At 34.5% G+C, this 16,753-nt stretch overlaps 1 pseudogene; it reads right to left on the reverse strand.

Annotated features, from left to right (window-relative positions):
• Positions 1–2,033: 2,033 nt before the first annotated feature.
• Positions 2,034–4,085, reverse strand: LOC149822186 (leucine-rich repeat extensin-like protein 7 pseudogene; annotated as a pseudogene).
• Between the last annotated feature and the right edge of the window lie 12,668 nt (positions 4,086–16,753).

Below are 16,753 nucleotides of genomic sequence, written 5' to 3' on the forward strand. Positions count from 1 at the left end.
ATCTAGATTTAATTTTGCATGGTCGGCAGGAAGAAATCATTTTGCCTCATAAGTGCGCGTAGTTTTCATTCTCCTCCTCCTTCTTCCTTTGCTTTTCTTTCTCTTCGTCATCCTTCTTCTTCTGCTTCATCTTTAGTTCTTCCTCATCTTTCTTCGTTTGCTTTTCATCTTCAATATCTGATGGATCAGGCTTTGCATAATAAATATCTAACAATTTGGTCTTGTCTTTTTTATTCTCAATGTTTATTATATTTTGGTACTTTACATAACCCTCATATATATCGGATTGGCGGATGATTTCTCCAAGAGTCATCCCCGCCAACGGTGAAGGCTTTCTTGAGTTAGGAATTTTAGTCATTGCTAATCTGTATAACACATAAATTTAACTGCATCATTATATGTTACAACCGCCTCCCCAAATATATATTATTACAAATTATCACATTTGTTATATAATCACCAATATTACAAGTCATCATAATATTTGGCTTCATAAGTAAACATTATAGTACGATTTAGCAAAATTAAGTACAAAGTGAGGTAACTTCATAATTACACATCGCTACTGCATCAAACGTATAAATCATTGCTGCTTCAAACGTATAAATCATTGTATAAATTGCACCCTTTATAAGTATATAGCGTTGTAACATTTTGGGTTCATAAGTAAACATTGTAGTATGATTTAGCAAACTTAAGTATAAATCGTGGTAACTTCATAAATCATAAATACACATGACTACTGCTTCAAACGTATAAATCGTTGTTGTATCGAATGTACAAATCGCTCCTTCAAACGTACAAATCATTGTAGAAATCAAACCCTTCATAAGTACATATTGTTGTGAATCATAAATCGCTATTGTATTAAATGTATAAATTGTTGCTGCTTTAAATGTAGCCTTCATAAGTACATATCGTTGTAATATTTGGACTTCATAAGAACAAATCGTGCTAATTATTTTTCGACGCCCAGAAGGTGGATAGGTACAAGTCGATTTATTTCAGTATGAAAATAGGTGTTATTTAGCATGAATAGTATAACCAGTTGTAAGATTTAGCATTCAGATTTACATAACGAAAATCAATTTGTTTACATAACCAAACCTTATACAAAACTTACCGAAAGGACACAAGTTTTGTTAATCCGATAGTGGAGGAGAAACACCTAGAAAGTAGATGCAACAGATGGTGGCAACGGTGCTCCGACTACGCTCCGACGACAATAGACGATGAAAAGGGGTGCTCTGACGACAGTAGACGACGAAAAAAGGTGCTCCGACGACAGCAGACGACGACAAAGGGTGATCCCGCTGCACCAGACGACGTCAAAGGTTGCATCGTCAAAGGCTGTGTCGTCAAAGGAAGCTCCTGTTACAGCAGATGGTGCATCGTCAAAGGGTGAGACGAAACGTTTAGGGCGACATATTGCGAGGAGCTTCTGTTAAAGCAGAATCGTTTACTCCTTTGGGCGAAAACGATGATAATTTGAACCCTTTCTCTCTTCTAATGGAGGATATTTTTGTCCTTTACTCGAAACGTCGTTTCATGACACTAACGGCGGGAAAAGGTACTTAGGTCTTTGCAAACAAATCGAACCCCAATGCTAAGTGATGCCGACACACACGGGAAACGAGCCATACGTGCTTACATACATGGCGCTCTTTCAGACTCGAGAACACGTGCATGTTCCGGGGGAGAACATATAACCCTGCTTCGCACTAATAGCCTTGGATAGTAAAAGTGCATGTGAGAAAAAAGCACACAGATCAGAAAAAGAGAGGGGAGGTGAGAGAAACCCTTTTTTGACAAAAGTAATACAGAACACGGAGGTAGTGAAAAATAAATAAAAAGTAATTTTTTTTTGCCCTTCTTAGTTTCCTTCATCTCGATAGGGAACCATCTTGTTACCGTGCATTAGTCCAGCTCTAGAAGTGTGACCTTGTAACGTGCAACATCACTGACCCGCATGGGGATCTTGTTTGGTGGTGCCTGGATCCACTTGTGTGCGTACATGTGGGAGGAGGGAGCGTCTAGTACCCTGGATATTGAGGGGGTGGAGGTGAGGCGTAGCTGAATCCCATGATTGGGGGCAGTATCAGCGGTGGTGATGGTGGTGGAGGAGAATAGACCGGTGGTAGTGGTGGGGAATGGACTGGTGGTGGTGGTGGTGGTGGAGGAGGAGAGTAAACCGGTGGAGGAGGAGAGGGCACGGGTGGTGGGGGTGGAGGAGGAGAGGGCACGGGTGGTGGTGGCGGTGGAGGAGGAGAGGGGACGGGCGGTGGTGGAGAATGGACCGGAGATGGAGGTGGTGGAGAGTAGACAGGTGGTGGCGGTGGGGGAGAGTGGACAGGTGGTGGTGGGGAAGGTGGTGGAGGAGAGTGGACGGGTGGTGGTGGGGATGGTGGTGGAGGAGAGTGGACGGGTGGTGGTGGGGATGGTGGTGGAGGAGAGTGGACGGGTGGTGGTGGCGATGGTGGTGGAGGAGAGTAGACGGGTGGTGGTGGAGGAGAGTGGACAGGTGGAGGTGTGGATGGTGGTGGTGGGGAGTGAACAGGTGGTGGTGGTGGAGAGTTGACAGGTGGTGGCGGTGGAGGAGACTGGACAGGTGGTGGTGGTGAACGGCTCCTCACCACCGGTGATGCTTCCTTATGTGGTGGCGGCGGAAGAAGGTGGACAGGTGGTGGTGGTGGTCGGCTCCTCACAACCGGTGATGCTTCCTCTTGTGGTGGTGGCGGTGGAAGAGAAGAGACAGGTGGTGGTGGCTTTACCACGACCGCCCTTGGTGGCGGTGGTGGACGGCTCCTCACAACCGGCGACGCTTCCTCATGAGGTGGTGGTGGAGTTTCGGTGACAACTGGCGATGGAACTGGCACCGGGGTCGGGGTGGGCGAGGCCGGCGACCCGCATTTCGACTTGCCGCAATCAACGGGCTTGTTCACCACGCGCGCACACTGTTCCTTCCTCTTCTGCCTCGGCCTGCTGGGAATGCAATTGTTCTGATCGTTGAACTCGACACCGTTTCTCCTCAGCGAACATTCCTGAGCCTCGCCGTTGAAGTAATTTGAAGATAACGAGAAGTTCTTAAGCGCCGGCAACGTGCAAACGTTCGCCGGAATAAATCCGGTCATGGCGTTGCCCGAAAGGTCGAGTTGTTCCACCTCGGCCAAGCCAGAAAGAGCGGTAGGCAAACCTGTTAGCGAGTTCAACCCCACGTCGAACACGGTCACGTTACCGAGCAAGCCTACCTCTTGGGGCAAGCAACCGGAGAGGCCATTGTTCAATAATATCACCTCATTCAGGGTCCCTGCCATCTTTCCAATGCTCCTAGGGATGCAACCGCCTAACTGGTTGTTCGCAATAACCAAGACAGAAACCGGAGAATTTCCAAGATTTTCCGGGATGTGGGAACTGAACCGGTTATTGTTAAGGAAGATCGCATCCAGATCCTTTTCAAAAAGCTCAGGTGGGATCGGACCTTCGAAGTCGTTGAATCGGATATCCAGATACTTAAGGTTGGGGATGGACAACAAAACTCTTGGGAACCGACCGACGAATCGGTTGTTGCTTATGTCAACCTCGAACAGGAGCCCCAACCGGTTGAAGGATTTCGGGACAACACCGCAGAACCGGTTTGAATTGATATGGAAGACGGCAACGTCCGTGAGCAGGCCGAGTTCAGCCGGCAGGTAACCGGCAAGATCGCCTTGGTTGAGGTCAACGCCGGCCACTGTGTGGACGTTGGGGTCGTCTAATGACCGGGAGCAGTAGATTCCTTTGTAGGAGCAAACGTCCGGTCCGACCCATGAGCTGGTTATGTTATAGGGGTCGGAATATATGGCATTCTTCCATGCTTGGAAAGCAATGTAGGCACGACGAAGGCGGGGATTTGTGATGGTAATGGTGATGTTGATGGTGATTTCAAAGTCGTCCGGAAGTTCGCCACCACTGTGCTCACGAAAATGAAGAAGCTGGCGACGGGCAATGAGGTGCTCGTCAGCATGGGACAGCGCAAATGAGGTTGGGCAACAGAATGTGGTGGTGCAGAGCAAGATGAAAAGCAGGCAGCAGCCCAGGGCCTGCATGTTTGAGACCAAACCTTGGGGAAGGCCCAAGGCTGCGGGTAACAATAGGGGGAGGGCAGGAGCCCTATTATAACGAGTCGTTTTTGCGGAATTGGTGGCGGTAATGGGTCCTCCCCTATCATATTTCTTTGCAGTTTTTTTTTTCCTTTTTAGTTTCATTTAAAGGACCCCTATCATATTTCTTTTCAGTTTTTTTCCTTTTTAGTTTCATTTAAAGAAAAATTGTTTAGGTGATTGATGGTGGGTTAGTGGTAATTGTCTTCTGTTTTTTTTTTTCAGTTAGGGATGCGAGGGATGGAGACAACCTATGCTGATCCGGGGATGAAGGCCCTCCCCTACTAGTCCCGCAGAAATCGTTCCCCACGCCCCTAAATTAACTTATGCTAAAACAAAATCAAGACCATTACAGCGAGTCATTGTGTGAAAAACGGGGCGGATGATATATATATATATATATATATATATATATATATATATATATATATATATACATACGAGGTGTTGGATCATAGGTGATCCGACCTTGAATTCGTGTTTTATTTAAACAACTGTTACTGAAATCTGAATTTAGATCCAATCCAGATCAGACAAGGTTAAGTTGAATTCAGATTCCAACTTCACGTTGTCAGCATAGGCCCCGGACATGGGTCCTAGCCTCGGAGCTTTACGCTGCCAGCACGACGACCGTAGGTATGGCAGACTGAGCGAGCGCGACCAGGCCTTCGTGTTATAAATAAAAAAAAAAAAAAAACTTCACGTTGTCATGCCATATATATGGTACAAAACTATTGGAAACAAGGGCCTTACAACTAAAATATTCAAACTGATTGGATGTCACACGAAAATGAAAACAGGTTCAACGAGATAACATAGATCCGAATTCTACTTTGAATCCAAACAGAATACGGTCAGACAATTCAGAATTTGAACTAAATATAGATTCAGATTTTATGTCAAGGTTAATATTCGTTAAAAAAATTATAAGGTTCAATTAGTAGATCCGACCGATGCCGGATCCATTTGCAGGAAAACCACTGCTTTGGTTTAGACATCCCACGCATAACAGGCCGGGAGCTGTCTCGTTGACCATGACCCTGTTTCGGATCCGAAGCCTAGTCGGCTCCCAGTTTTGATTTAAGCAGACTGCTGATACCTCAATTGGGTCAGACTCAATCTAACCCAGGATCTAGACTTTGATGTTTCCAACCGGTGCATCCAAACAGTGTCACAAATCTTGCTATCAATTATCAGGATATTTTTTTGTGAGAGAATATCCTGCAATAAATAAAAATGTTGTTTTTAGAAAATTCTCAAGCATATGTAAAATTGAAAAATAAAAGTTAAATGTGTTCACATTTGTGATAATGTCATGATAAAATCTTGACATTCTGAAGATAGATGATGTCATGAAATGTCACACTTGTTTGGGATTTTTATTGGTTTTCAAAAATATTGCTGCAGAATGTCACAATATTGTCTTAATGTCACTGGTATTTGTAACTATGATCGGAACAGGGTTCTGATCCAGAAAAGACTGCTCTAATATCAAACATGAGATAAAAAGTAGTTGGACCGGGTCATGTCTTGTTGGATCCATACCCAGAACAATGTAGATAGAGAAAATGAATGCTTCTAGAATAGAGAAAGTTTGGGCCCACGAGAGGCAGATCCAAAACCACTATATTCAGCTTGAGTCCGCTTTTGTTTTAAGGTGAAAGTCCTTTATAAGAACAAGAGATTTGTCTGAACTCTGACAAATCAGAACAGATATGTAAGAACAGATATGTAACGCCCAAATTTTGGAAACCAAAAATTTTAGAGATTTTTTTTATAATTTGAATCTCTTTATACGATTTTTAGGAACACAGCGGAAACTCTTTTTATATTTTGTTCAAACCTTGAGCAGGTTACAGTTATCAACACACACTCGAAAGACTAGAATAATTAAATCAAATAATTAATTAAATTACAATAAATCAAATATGAGTCTTTCAAATATCAGAGTTTATAGGGCAAAAGAAAAATAATAAAGTAAATAAATTCATTTAGTCCCTCCAACAAGCCTAAAGGAATGTGACTCTCTTGACACCACCCCGAGCTTCATGTCATCGCCTTCTAGCTTATTCATTACCTGAAATATTAAAATATAAGGACATTAGCCACAATCCTAGTAGAAAAACACCCTACACATAGGCATGAAAAGTAAAACATACATATTTTCTAATACACTCAAATCATAGCATGTCATAGCATATAAACCCAACACAGTTAATTATTACAACACTAATAATTTAATCATGCAAGATTTCATAATAATTTAATCTTACCATAAAGTGATGTATCTGCATAATCATTAGTCAATAAACAATAATCAAATGATTTATGTATGCCAACATATGCAGGAACTAAGAATTTCATAAAACATGCATAAAAAATCATGCCAACATTTAATGAACTATTTAACCATTGATGAACCTGATCTAATACATTGTTTTCCATTTTTTTCCTTAAGGGTACATACTCAAGACCTAATCATGACTCAACAATCAGATGAGGGTTTATTATGCTATGTATTTTAATTAACCCATCAATTTGAAGAGTCATGCCAATCATCCACTGAAGCGGTCTTTAACCGAGAGAAAAACTTACAGTGGTCTAGGAAAATGATTCCTACTCTATAGAGTGTGACTGTCTACCTAAGATAAATTGATAGCCCCAGCTCCCTACACCGACGACTAGGAGCCCAAGAGGTGTCAATGCCCTCAAAATGTGTCAGTCGATGAGTGTACCTCTTACCCTCTCCAAGGTAGGCCACTGAAACAAATGATCTATTAGGTGTTATTTGTATTGAGTCCAACTACAACACTGGGTGCACTGAGCACCAGGCTCAATAGCTTTAAGCTCCACTAAGGGCAGTTCAACAAACCACGAGCTCACAAAGCACGAACCCACACCTCCTATAGTCACTGAGGTGTCCTAACATAGCTCATTTGAACTCAACTCAAGGTACGTATTCAATTTAAGAAATACCCAAGAGTATCTCAAGGTGCGTACTCACATTAAGGAGTACCCAAGAGTATACCAAGGTACATACTCAACTTAAGTAATACCCAAGAGTCCAGTTAGAGTGTATGTGTATATGAGCATATATAACAAAGTCAAACTAGGTACTCACAAGTACCCCATTGGTTCTACCGAACCTGACTCGCATTAGAGCCCCATATATGCATGTTTCACATGACTTACAACATATCGTATGCCACATACCACACTCCATGATGCATGAGACTCATTTCAATTTAGCATGAACCATAAATTTCATAGAATAACACATGCATGATCATGCATACCCTTTGGTCTAATTATCATGCTTAATCTCATGTTTAATATACAGTTTCATATCCCATCATGCCCAAATAATTCACATGCATAAATACAACATATTCATGATAAGTTTTACATTAATATATGTATGATTAACATCTCATATCATAATCAAGCACATTATTTTAGAAACATAATTTCACAAGTCAAGATATTATCTAAAATCAAGAAATGTATACTATCAGAATTTGCAAGTTGTTCACGGGTCTGAGAGACCATTAAAATGAAGATATAACTCTATAAAAATTCACTGTCATGTGAGAGGATATTAACTTTAAATTGGTAGATCTCAAAAAAAACAAATTTGTTTTCTCGTAAAAATTCACGAACCCAAATTTGCTTTTATGTTCGTGACAAAACCTACCAGAATCTTGCTTCCAAAAGAAATAGTCACCAGACCCAATCCGAAAGGAATTTTGTCCTTCCAAGTTTTTTGATAAAAGATATGCTTGTTAGCTTTCAGAATCATCTGAGTTTGTTGAAAAATATCATCATATTAATTTTCTAGGTTTTTGTACCAGACCCTGCTTGAGACAGTTCCAGATCCAGGTTTTCTACAAAATCTTGAATCTTCCATGATTTGTGTGAGCCTTTAAAATTTACAGAAAAAAAATAAATTTTTTTATTTTTCTCAGATCTATTCATATGATGTGAATGACATGTCCAAAAATCATCATTAACTTGAAATCATTGATTTATTAGATTTTCTACAAAATTGACTGTCAAGAATCACTCTGCACATAGGACATAATTTCTATCTTGGGTTGCAACAACCATAACCCTCACTTTCGTAGCACCAATAAGATCCAATATTTTTTTGAGACACCTCCCAGATGTCTGGAAGGCCTCTATAAAAGAGTTTGATCATTGGTGATCTGATTTGAGAGGTATATTTATTTTACCACAATAGATTGGTCAAGAAAATCAAGATAGCATAGAAAATACAATATAAATCATGGGAAAAACAAAAAAAACAAGCATAAACATGAAATATCAAGTTTTTATCATGCATCAACCCATGAACAGTATCTAAACATCATTTACAGTTATAAAGAGATGTTATATGACCATAATACATTCTTTGGAATCTAAACTATCAAAATAAATCATGATTTTTTATACCATAAACATTGTTACATCATCATATCATGCATATTTGATCAGATTCATGTTAATATTGCTAAAACAATAACATACATCATCCAAGAATCACAAAACCTTCAAGAAATATTTCAAATATGATTTCATCTATGCAAGAATCATAAGAAATCCTAAACAATCATTAAAATATAGTTTCTTTATGCAATAACATGTTGTTTAATCATGTTGTGTAATGTAAAATATAATTAAGCATCTATACATGTTATAATGTATAAATTCGGATCTCTGTAAACTCATTTTTGAAAACCCACCAAAAATCACAGGGATTGAATTATACTCTCCCAAATTTACTGAAAAAGCTTACATGTCTCAAGAAAACAGTCCAAGAAACAAAACCAAAAAATGCATTATAATAAAATCAAGATAATTTTGGGACAAAACTCTGTTTAGAAAAAATATAAGACAGATCCTGTCAACTATAGAAATTCATCCATGTTTGGGAAATTTCTCCAGGCCTACAAAACCCTTTTTACAGGATCATCTTATACATGTTGCCTTTCACCCAAATTTTTCTTAATTTATTTTGATCAGTTTTGGTTGGATCTTTAGTACCATTAAAAGCGTTGGTCGGAACAGTTATGCAGACAAGGCAAAAAACATGTGCTTTGTTGTAATGGGCGTTTTGGCCTCAAATCAGATCCAAACAAAGCGAAGTAATATTCTAAATTCAATCCTTAGATGTGCAGAACACTTTAGTATTTTTAGTTTTATTTATTGACTTCATTTTCATAGAGATTATTGATTTTTTTTAAACAGGTTGGGATAAAAAAATGAAGACAGAATAACCAAGATTCAATCTCATGTAAGATTAAAGGAGAAATAACATGATTCAAGGTAAAATCCATACAATCATGATTTTGTAGATTTGTTTTAATGCATGATATTGAATTAAAAACACTTTCAAAACCTTTTTCAAACCTATTCCAGATCTGATCTACCATGGATCAGCCTGTAGAATCGGCAAGAGCTATAAAAGAAAAGTGGAAACTTCTTACCCTGGCTTGGGCTTTAGTAACATGTTAACCTTCTGGGAGGCCTACAGACCCAAAAACTCAATAGAATTTGACGTTTAAATAGTTGATTTGATAGCCTTCAAAACATAGATCGTAGTGGTGATCTTAGATTTAATTGTACACACATGGATCAACAAGAAAATTTAGTTTATGTTGAAAAATGTTAATTTTTGACTTATAATTAGGCATGAACTTTGGTCAATGATAAAATACTCAAATCAACACCAATTTGGGCATGTAGATAGTCGATTTTGATGCCCTCAAAATGAAAAACGTCAAGGTCAACTCCAATATAATAGGTGAGCCATCAATTAACCAATTTTTTTTTTAAAACAATAATGACATTATTCAAAGCATCTGGCCCTATGGGTCCAATCCAATGAGATTAGATCCAAATATCCAGAGTTATATCAAATTCAATCCATCTCTAATTAGATCCAAATGTCATATTATAACCAACCTAATTGGGTTAGATCCAAATACCATTAGTTAAGTCAACTACCTAATTTAAGGTCCAAATCTATATTTAATCCAAATCTAAATTGGATCCAAATACTAAAGTTTAGATATAAATATGATCTATCTGAGATCTATAATCTAAAAATATATAAATCATTTACTTTCTTGTTTACTCCATATTTTAAATTTTATAATTATTCTTGCAATATTCTTCATAACTCGAGACTTAATTTTATAATATTTTGAAATAAAAAAATTCAAGAATTTCAAGAAATTACACTCATGTCATAGATGCATATAAAGCTCATCATTTATTCATTTTAATTGTTAAGAAAAAATCTTGTGTTTTACATCCTACCCCCTTTAAAAAGTATTTTGTTCCCAAAATTTGATATAAATATCAAAGAAAAGAACTACCAAAATATAGTTTATCACGATTTCACTGCGCACTCTGATAAAATATTTATCCTCAAAGATTAATACTTATGCCCTAAAAAAACCAAATGTTTATTTAAGTTTCAAGACCTAAAGTTAGGTCTGTCATGTGAGGTCTCCGCAAGTTTTTAGGTTCACACATCACACCATAATTTTCTTGCAACAATAACATCAAATAATCACAATTAAGCTTGACTATAGTTACAGTGATGATTGGATCCTCCACGGTTCAAGAGTCACAACTCATTTAACTTAGGCTCTGATACAAATCTGTAAAGCCCCAATTTTTTAAACCAAAAAATTTAGGGATTTTTTTTTTTTAAATATGAATCCCTTTACATGATTTTTAGGAACATAATAGAAACTCTTTTTAGATTTGGTTCAAACCGTGAGCGGGTTACAGTTACCAACATACACTCAAAAGACTAGAATAATTAAATTAAATCATTAATTAAATTATAATAAATCAAATATGAGTGTTTCAAATATCAGAGTTTACAGGACTAAAGAAAAACAATAAAATAAATAAAATCATTTAGTTTCTCTAACAAGCCTAAAAGAATATGACCCTCTTGACACCACTCAGAGCCTCTTGTTATCGCCTTCTAGCTTTTTTACTACCTGAAATATTAAAATATAATGGCATTAGCCACAACCCAGTAGGAAAATACCCTACACACCGGCATGGAAAGAACACAAATTCATAAAACATACATCTTTTCCAATACACTAAAATCATAGCATATTGGTTGTTGTTTTTGCAAAGATTTTAAAAGATAATTTTCAATAAATATTTTGGAAAATTGGCAACCAAATATATAAAAACTGAACTTCCACATTCGTAGTGAGTACGGGTCAAATCCACAAGAAACAGGATAATATCCAAATTCAAATCTAAATACTTCAATTTATTAATATTTCAAAATGTCTATAGGGAGAAGTACAAGTTAATTCAAACACTAATCATGAATAAAAATTAACTAAAAAATTATAAGAATCTAAACTATGTTGCTCGAGCACTCCTTCAAGTCCAAAAGGGTATTTTTGTCCTTTTGTAAGTATGGTCTTTAATCCATTGACATTAAAATGCCTTTTAACCTGTAGTATGCTTGTAACCCTATAAAAATAAAAATAAAAATAAAAAGATAGAAAGTGATATTATTACAACTAACTTAGAAATATAATTGCAATTAATTATAAAGAACTAATTATGACACTAATTTATGATTACAATAAAAACTACACTACTGTGCTAATTTTATAAAAACATCTAATTTATTCTAATACTAACTACGTTAAATTTTGTAATTAAACTATGTAAGCAACAAAAAAATATGAAAAACTATAGAAATCTAATTAACTATTGAAATGCCTATTTTGCTCTCGCTATAGTCAAAATTAACTTTCTTACGGACTTTAGAAAATAGATGATTTGAAGGGTCAAATAAAATCTAATTTTGATGAAATTTGTTTTGTTGGATTTCTAACACGTGCAGGAATCATATCCTTTTTATAGAACTCAGAAATTCATCCAAAATCTCTAGAGATTAGCATTTCAAGAACACCTAAATTCTAAAAATTGGTCTGTCCTAAAATGTGATTCTCTGATAAACCAGTTTTTGAAAAAACGCTTAAAAACCTAGCCAAATCAACTCTGAATAAGTTAAAATTTGGTCTGCTATGATCGTTGCAAATTCTTTTTTTCCTTTTTTAAGGGAAAAGATAAAACTCTCGCAAGGTATCACTTGACCTTTTGAAAAGAGTTTGAAAATTTACTCACCTCCATTTTTATAATTTGTGGGAAAATGAGGAGATGAGATTTGCTTGGCAGTACGAGGTTCAATCGTTCTTGACGCCTTTACTAGAGGTAATCGAACCAAGGATCAAATTTATGCCTTTAACTTGCCCAGATTTGTCTAAGTAATTATTCTAAGTCCTAAATGCACATGGAATCATATTTGTGCTATAAGAATGAAGAAATGTATGCTTTGAAGAATTGCTTGGTTTTAAAAGTGTTGAAATTATTTCAGAGTTTTTTCAAGTGAATTTCGAACTCAACTTAAAAAAAAAATCATTCAAAAATTCCTGTTTTAACTTAAGAATTTTTCAAAATCATTTTGAAGTGAGCTTGAAAAATGAATGAAGGGTAACTTAGAGATTGCTTGACTAAAAATTTAAAAAAATATTCAAAGTTAGTCTTTGAATTTGCTTGGAAAACATGTTAAGTCTGATATTTGAAAGTTCAAATCAAAGTTTTAGATTTGAAATTGAAGTCGAAATTAAGTTTGAACTTTTAAATCAGAATTGAATTTGAAATGTGAAATTAGACTTTGAAATTCAAACTTAGAATTTGAAGTTTGAATTTTGAATCAAGATAAAAATCTTGAATTTAAAAATTAGAATTGAATTGTCAATTGGAATTAGAATTAAAGTTTGAAAATTTGAATTTGAAATTTAGAATTGAAATTGGAATTTAATTCGGAATTGAATTCAAATTTCATTTTTTTAACCTTGAAATTGCTTTAAAAATTGAAGTTAAAATCTAAAAATTTTAAATGAAATTTGGAATTGAAATCTGAAATGGAAAATTTAGAATTGAAAATGGAATTGAATTTGTAAATTAAAAATCAATATTGAGATTTGGAAATGAAATTCTGAATTTAGAATTTGAAATTCAAAGTGAAATTCAAAATTTGATTTAGAATTAAATTAAGATTTAAAACAAAATTCAGAATTTAGAATTGAAAATTTTAAAATTGAATTTGAAATGAAAATATAATTCAAAATTTTGAATTTTGAAAGAAATAAAGAATTAAATTTAATATTTAAAAGTGAAATGAAATTCAAAAGTTTGGAATATGAAATTTGAAAATGGAAAATTTAGAAATAAAAATTAGAAATTGGAAATTGAAAATTGAAAATTGGAAATTGGAAATTGGAAATAGATATTTGAAATAGGATTTAAAATTGAATGAAATTGAAAATAAGTTTGAATTTGTGAATGGAAATCGAAAAATGATTTTGAATTTAGAAACAAAAATTGTTTTTGAAAATTATTTCGAAAATCACTTGGAGATTTGAAATTAACTTAAAATAAATAAAAAAATGATGCAATTCAATCTTAAATGATGAATGCATTAAAAGAATTTGTTTGAGATTGAATTTAAAAGAAAATTTCATTCTTTAATAGAATTAAAATAAGATTAAATTTTAATATATTCATGACTATGGCCACAAACATATTATAATTTAATTTTTATCTAAATTTTAATAAAGCATGAAATTAATTTTGTGCCTTTATAGAATTAAAACAAGATTAAATTTCATATATTTATGACTATGGCCACGAATATACTTCGAATTAATCTTTATTTTGGATTCTAATAAAGGAAGAAAATACATCTTTTGTGAAATATGATGCTTTTTTAAATTGATTTAAGAGTGTAAGGCGATTTTTGAATTTTAATAAAGAATAATAATTTTAAGTATTATTCATATTTTGATTATGGCTGTAAATACAAACTTTACTTAGCATTATTTATCCTTTATTAAATAGTGTACATGCCATTCATGTTTTAATAGTGTTTTTAAGAAAAATTTAAAAATGAAACAAATTAAAATGAAGAAAAATTGAACTAATATGTTCATTCATTCTAAATTAAGCATAAAGTAAATTTCTCATTAATATAATTATTACAACCTTGAATGAATTATGTTAATTGAAAAGAAAAAAAAATCCTACAAAATGTACAAACATGTTAGAAATAAATGTGGGCATTTATGGATTTTGTTCAATTATTGAAAAATTAAAGAAAAATCCATAACTTAGCATTGTTATGCCCCGAAAAATAAAGGAAAAATCCATAAACATGTCAGAAATTTATAAAATTTATGTGGATAAACTAGACCTAAAATGAAAGAAAACTTTTTTTACGGATTTTGAAAATGATTTTCATTAAAGAGGACACATCTAAACAAGTTAAAATGAAATTCGAGAAACGCTTAAAATGGCAAAATGGTAGTGTTCTGATTTTTTATCAAAATTAGATATGAAAACTTCTTAAAAATTGTTAAAAATCCACAGAGATGAATTAGACATATCAAGAAAAAATCTTCAATTTGCAGATCTAGAAAATAATCTCTCATTAGAGAGATCCAATCTGATCAAGTTGGTCAAAAATCTATAAAAGCCTGTGAAAGAAAAATCAATAGATTTCTGATTTTTTATCTGAATGACAGTTGAAAACTTAATGAAAATTTATGAAAACTGACATGCATAATCTAGACATTCTAAGGATAAAACTCTTTTTTACAAATCTAAAAAATGAAATGATCTCTCATTAGGGAGATATGAATACAACAAGTTGATTTTAAGTCTAAATAATGCCTGAAATTGAAAACAGATAGTGTCCTAACTTAAAATACAAAAGAAATAGAAATATTTCATAAAATTGGATGAATATGTACATGACGAAACTAGACATGCAGATAGAGAGGATCCTTTTTACAGATCTTGAAAATGATCTCCCATTAGGGCGATATGACTCTGACAAAATGGGTTAAAAACCAAACCCTAAAAGTGACACAGTATAACAGAGTTGCGGTTTTTTGCCAAAAATAGATATGAAAACACCATAGAAATTCACAAAAATTTGAAAAAGACTAGATTCAATGCTGGAGACTTCTATTTTTATAGATTTGAAAGATCATCTCTAGTTAGGGAGAAATCACTCCAACAAGTTGATCTAATTTCAAGAAAAAATTAGATGACTCAAAATAGTGGGGTCCAAATCTCGATTTTTTTTAGAGATCAAACCAATTTAGATTGATCTGATTTTTGGTGTGGATCCTGAAAACACATTGATAGAGATGTGATAAAAAAATTAGATTAAAATAAGACTTAATTATATGTAAAATATTGAGAGCAAAAATAGACCAGAATTAAAAATATCATCTTAACATAATTGAATGGAATAGAATCTCATAAGTGGTTTGATCCAATGATCAAACATGAGATCTACCATTCTAGATCATATATAATAATGAAAATAATGTAAAAATATAAATGAAAGCATCTAAAATGAAATCAAAAGCATTGGGGCATAAATTGAAATTGATTTTGCCCATAGAATGTAGAATTTGATCTATTGAAGATGAAATCCTAATTCTAAATGGCTAGAAATGAAAATGCATAAAGTAAATAGCAAATTAAATGGATCAAAACATACAAATGAAAATTAACATGGAATTAAACTAAATCTACATAGTTATCTTTTGAAATTAGCAAGAAATTTGAGAAAAGATCTATCCTATAGAATAAAAAATTGCAAGAAAATCAAAGAGAGATAAAGGAGGCCTCCCTTGGATTGAAGAGAGCTTGAATCTTCTCAAGAATGGTGTCAACTTCAAGGAGGAGGGAAGCTTATTCCTTAGCTTGCTCAGCCACCAATCCAAGCTTAGACCAATGCAAAGGAGAAGAGTTTTCTTCTTTGGAAAACTCATCAACTCTTAAGTGAGAAGAGAAGAAGAGAGAGGAGAAGAGAAGAGAAAGAGAATTTTTTTGTTCTCTCAATTTCTCAAACTTCAACTTATGGAAGAGAGATACCCCTAAGGGGTCTATTTATAGTTGAGATTGGGGATAGCTTAAGCCAAAATGATAGATATAAGACTAAAAAATCTAAAAAAGGTGGTGCCAAGCCCACGTGGGCATTTCCCTTTTTTGTAAATGGGCATAAATGCCATTTTATAAAATCTTTGACACATGGCATCCTTCTTGCACATGGGTGCCCATGTGGCAAAGGAGGCTTACATAGAGTTGGCGCCAACCCCATGTGGCTCTTTTCTATTTTGTTAAATGGTCAAGAATGCCCTTTTGTGAAAAGGGTTGACATGTGGCACCCTCTTGCAAGAGGGTGCCCATGTGAGTCATTTTTGGGTTTTATAGATGGGCAGAATAGCCAATTACGTGAAAATTTGACACATGACATCACCTTGTGGGTGATGCATATGTGGGATTTTTAAAAGCAAGGAGGGTTTTAAAAGTTTTGTAAAAACGATTTTGATTTTTTATTTTGAAAATACCAAGTGGCACCCCTCTTTGAAAACAACATTTTTTATTTTAAAAATTAAGAAAAGAGAAATGAAATATGAAAATAAAAAGAGGATTTGAACTTCAAAAATTCAATCTTTGATTTATAAAATCCAAATTGGGTAAAA

Source organism: Nuphar pumila, chromosome 11 (genome assembly GCF_984573655.1).
Source record: "Nuphar pumila chromosome 11, dmNupPumi1.hap1.1, whole genome shotgun sequence".
NCBI classification, from domain to species: Eukaryota; Viridiplantae; Streptophyta; class Magnoliopsida; order Nymphaeales; family Nymphaeaceae; genus Nuphar; species Nuphar pumila.